At 40.2% G+C, this 5,705-nt stretch overlaps 1 pseudogene; it reads right to left on the reverse strand.

Annotated features, from left to right (window-relative positions):
- Positions 1–308: 308 nt before the first annotated feature.
- On the reverse strand, positions 309–407 carry LOC132301914 (small nucleolar RNA R71; annotated as a pseudogene).
- Positions 408–5,705: the final 5,298 nt, after the last annotated feature.

The following is a 5,705-nucleotide window of genomic DNA, read 5'->3' on the forward strand; positions in this document are numbered from 1 at the left end:
TTACCACCATTTAGAGCACACCACTATGAAATCAAGCCGCAAACCATTCAAATTCTTCCTAATTATCATGGACTTCCAAATGAAGAACCTTACAAGCATTTAGATGAGTTTCTTGAAGTATGTTCCACCGTAAAATACACGGATATGCCGAAAAAGGTCTTAAGGCTTAAACCTTTTTCATTCACCCTTAAAGACAAGGCAAAATATTGGTTTAACAATCTTAGGCCTTTTTCAATAACTTCTTGGGCGGAAATGCAACAAGAGTTCTTGAAGAAGTACTATCCGGTTTCTAAGACCAATGCCATGAGAACTTCAATTAGGGAATTTTCACATGGGGATGGAGAAACATTTCATGAGGCATGGGAACGCTTTAATGAATTGCTTAGGAAGTGTCCACGTCATGACATGCCCAAATGGCAGTTAGTTTAATATTTCTTTGAGAGCTTATCGGATAATTACAAGGGCATGGTTGATGCTTCCATGGGTGGCTCTTACATTGATAGGCATGAGGATGACGTGTGGCGTCTTTATGAGAGCATAAGTGAAAATTCTTTTCATCGTACCTTATCCTCGAAGAATGGTAGAAATTCTAGTGGTAGGAAGAGTGTTGGCTTACATCAAGTCGACCACTCTAATGAAATTGCCTGCCGAAATGAAATCATTATCTCAAAGGTTTGATCAATTTTTGATCAACCAAAACTCGGCGAATCAAGTATCTTCCTTCCATAACAATTCCCATCATGCATCTAATGAGACATGTATGACTTGTTCAAGTGTTTTACATTCTACTTCCAATTGTCCCCATGGACATGTGCAAAGTGAGCATCATGAACAAGCAAATGTTTTTTTTACTAATCAAGGGAATAATCCTTATGGCAATCATTACAATCCTAGTTGGAGGAATTACCTGAATTTCTCTTGGAAAAGCCAAAGGGAGGGCTCAAACCCTTCCACGATGGTTTTCAAGGGAAATACATTCCACCTCCACTACAAGGCCAAGGTTCCCAAGGTTTTAGATCATCATACCAATCACAAGGAAACCAATTCTCTAAATCTCATTTTCCTAATCAACTATCATATTCCCAAGGAAATATTAGAAATCCTGCTTTCGAAGAGAAAGTTTTGACCGCTTTGGGCACTTTAAAGGCAAACACACAATTACTTCATTCTCACTCTCAATCCATTGCTAAGCTAGAAACCCAAGTAGGGCAAATAGCTAGTACTTTAAATGCGAGAGAGAAGGGAAAAATGCCTTTGAATGCCCCATAAAAGCAACAATGTGTTGTGGAGACTCATTCCTCATCGGAAGGTCACACAATAGAGCATGTCAATGCGGTGACTACCTTGGGAAGTGGAAAGGTTGTGGACAACCAAGTGGGTATGTCCAATGAAGAGAGTGAACCAGTTCAACCACAAGTTGACACCCATCCCGTTTCATATCATATTCCTCCTTCACTACATGTGCATGACCATATAAATGAGAAAGTTATGAAAAGTGATTTGAAAAGTGATTTTGAAAAGAAAGATTTGTAAAATGATTTAAAAACTTCTTGTGTTGAAGAGACTTCAAAGAAAATTTCTGAAAAGGTTTTTGAACCTAAAGCTCCATTTCCGGATTCCTTAAAAGGATCCATTTCAAATGATAAGCAAAAGGCCAAAGTAAATGAAATCATGGACGTGTTTAGGTAAATGAAAGTCAATCTTCCACTTTTGGATGCAATCAAGCAAATTCCGGCTTATGCCAAATTCTTGAAAGACTTGTGCACCCAAAAGAGGAAGAACAAAAGCCAAGCACCTAGAAAAGTGGTCTTAATCGAGCAAGTAAGCTTAATTTTGCAGCATAACACTCTTCCAAAGTTTAAGGACCCCGATTCACCTACCACTTCATGCATCATTGGTGATCATATCATTAATCGGGCTCTTCTTGACCTAGGAGCAAGTGTTAATCTTCTTTCATACTCGGTTTATGTCAAATTAGGCTTAGGACACTTAAAACTAACGTTGGTGGTTTTACAACTTACTGACCGATCAATCAAAAAGCCTAGGGGTATCATCGAGGACGTATTGATTAAAATTGATAAATTCTTCTTTCCCATTGATTTCATTGTCATTGACACGGAACCGGTCCCAAATCCTAAGAGCCAAATTCCCGTTATCCTTGGCCGTCCTTTCTTGGCAACCGCAAATGCCAACATTAATTGTAGGATGGGAATAATGAAGATCTCATTTGGCCACATGAAGGTAAAGTTGAATATTTTCAATCCAACCTCCAATTCATTTGACAAGCATGAAGAGATTAATGTTGTAGAGAAATGTCAAGACCTTAAAAGTGAAGGAATTGAGTTTTTATGTGAGACCAAAGTTTTAAAATGTCCATTTTCAACCTTGAAACCAAAGAAAGTTGTTTCAAAATCTTGTTTTGAAAGGGCGTGGAAGCCCAAAGATTATTTTGACCAAAGACTAAAAACATCTTTTGAGCTTAATTCAACAAGTTCCTTAAAGAAACATTTGTTGGGTGGAGTTCAAAGCACTTATCACCCCATTGAGGAGGGGTTGCACTACAAGATGTTTGATCTGGGCTACAAGAGCCCAACGTCTTGCTAGAGACATTAAAGACTAGCACGACATTTCGTAGGGTGTCAAAACCCTATTCCTCCCTCATTTCTATCTTTAATTTCAATTCTTGCGAAGTCTAGATACTTATTTTTGGTTCATATGCATTGCTAGGAACTGTGATTAGGACAGCATGCACTTTTATGTTGAAATTAAGCATTTTGCGTAAGTTCGATCGATCTCCAAGGAGGATTCGATCGATCGAACTTCGACCTGCATTCAACCTGCATCCAAATTACCTCTCTGTCCCATCGATCGAATTTGTTCTCAGATCGATCATAAATCCTTAGATCGATCCAAACTTCAAGTTCGATCGATCTTGAGTTCCAAAACTTAGAAAAATTTCTGAACCCAAAAACCTGCATATTTCAGCTCTCTGTCAGATCGATCTCTGTTCTTCATCTCACTATCTTTGACTTTGTTTTGACTTTGTTTTAATTTCTTAATTTCAAAAATTCCAAAAAAATATTTTTTATTGTCGTTTTATTTATTTATTATTTTATAATCCAAATATATATATATATATATATATTTTTAATTTTTCAATTTTTTAATTCTTTTCCATTTTTTTTTTCAAAAATCTTAAATTTTTCAAAAATACTTTGAGGAGAGATCGATGTCAGTTCGATCGATCTGAGGATTCAGTTTGATCGATCGAACTGGCAAAGGGATGTTTTTTTTTTAAAAAAATGAACCGAGGGTTTGTAAATCGATTCCAAAGATCGATCTAACCTTCGTCCAAGCCCTATCTCTCATCACCGCTGCACCCACCTTCCCTATCTCCGGCGAGACCTCCGGTGAGCTTCATCTCATCCCGAATCTCTCTTTCTCCTCTTGGATCTTCATCTCATCTCATCCTTCGATTTGGGTAAGATCTGAATCTCATCTTGTATTTCAAGCTTTGATTTGCTTCATACATGTTTTCTACGTTAGATCCATGATGTTTTAATGATGATTATTGCAATATCTGAAAGTTTTAAGCATTTTGTTTATATATGTATATATGATTGTATATATGGTTGATATTTGTTTTGATTTTTGGGAGTATGGGCCTCATTACATGATTAGGATTGATGTTATGTTGTGTTAATGGGCCCACGACCTTGTTCGTGAAGGCGCCGTGCCATCCACGTCACAGATCTGTGACTGCTCATGTTCTTCGCACAGTTCAATCGATCGAATATATTTCTCAGATCGATCTAGTGAGATCGATCGAACTTATTTACTTAATTTCTTAAATTGATCATGTAAGATCGATCTCACATTTTTTGTGATCGATCGAACTTCACAGATTTCATATACACATTCCATGCATCTTATCTTGTGTCCATGCTATCTCATTCATGCCCAATGCATGTGATTCTCCACATTGGATGCATTTTACACTTATACTACTTAGCATGTTCACATCCTATCACTTCCATAAATTCATGACATTTATCTGTTTTATTTATCTTACTTGACATACATGATTCTATTTTGTGCTTTAACTCTTTATTCTGGCACTGACTTCCCTAGCAAGTTTTTCCTTTTCTTTTACAGACCATGGCTAGGGTCAAGACTGTAGCCCGCAAACACTATCACCGCAAGGGTAGGCCAAGTTTGGATGATAAGGCAAGTCCATCTCGTGCCCAGGAGCCTACTCCACCTCAGTCTCCAGTTGACAGCCGCCTATAGTCTTCAGATGGAGCATCTCCTTCACACAGTGATGCTGAGGATGAGCACATACCATCTCCACCACCACAGCCAGCTCAGCCAGACCAGGAGTTAGACCAGCCATTACGCAGATACTCGCGCCTTTCAATGGCGCACGTGTCAGTTTTTGACATAGATTTCTTTTCCCGATCGGTGCTTACCTGATCAGCATATGATGATATACTACGGAGGAGCCTTGCAGCCATTCTTGCCCCTGTCACATACCCGGTGTACCCGAGGCTAGTACGGATGTTTTTCTAGAACCTCCGGCCTGCCCCGCGTAACACGGCAAAGCTAAGGACCTCCATTGATGGCCATCTGATTTCTATCACTGTGGACACATTATCCAGATCGTGCCATTGTCCACATGACTGCCCTCCAGAGCTATAGGAGACATATCCCAGGCTATACCGGCCTTCATATGCAGATATAGCCATTCTCCTTACAGGACATTATACCAATGGCGAGACCTTCGCCACCTGCACCTATTTGCAAGATGACTTGTGGTTCTTTGACTCAGTCTTATTCCGCAACATCTTCATGACCGGCCATAAGATTCAGCGGAGAGGCAACTACTTGACAGCTCTGTACGTTTTCTATACAGGGCATTGGCTGTCTATCCCTGTGCTCATCTAGAGCGTGATGAGGAAGCTTTATGATGATCACATTAGCAAGGAATGGCCCAAAAGGGCTAAGTCTTTCCCATTTGGCCATTTTATCACCTAGATCTTATGAGACCAGCGCTATCCTTTCCATCCACAGAAGCTCCCTGAGAGAGGATCCTGCTCGTTCGGAAAGAAGGACTGGGATAAGAGCTACAACACTCTTATCAAGAGCCTTCAGGATGATGTTGCCTAGACAGTAGAGGATTTAGAGGTAGAGGAGATGGCAGCAGCAGCAGACCCAGCAACGGACAATATACTAGTCAATCCGGCTGCCGTACATATGGATATTGATTTGGAGCAGCCTACCGAGGACGCAGAGCAGCACTCTCCAGTTGGGTCACCTATTCACGCACAGAAGCAGACTCAGGATCATCATTCTCCCAATCCAGCACCTGAGGCTCCAGATCACATACCCATCTTTGGAGAGTGTCTTCAAACTCTGGAGTACTCAGTGGTATCTATTCGCGCAGAGACTGTCGCTCTCAGAGCTGACATTGCTTCCCTCCGCACGGATGTCATGGCCGCATTTCGTAATCTATCCCGAGACATCCGCGGAGCACACCCTACCCGCCCTACCTCATCCACCTGAGATTCCCAGTCCTTCTTCCTTATTATCCTTGATATTTGTGATACTTACTGCATATTTGTCACTATATACTATTTTTACAGCCGATCTGTCGGCTTTGAATTTATGATGTACTATGCACTTTATCCTACTTTATATATATGATT

This window comes from Cornus florida, unplaced genomic scaffold (genome assembly GCF_030987335.1).
Source record: "Cornus florida cultivar Cherokee Brave unplaced genomic scaffold, ASM3098733v1 CherokeeBrave_3.0.0_Hap2_Chr03, whole genome shotgun sequence".
NCBI lineage: Eukaryota > Viridiplantae > Streptophyta > Magnoliopsida > Cornales > Cornaceae > Cornus > Cornus florida.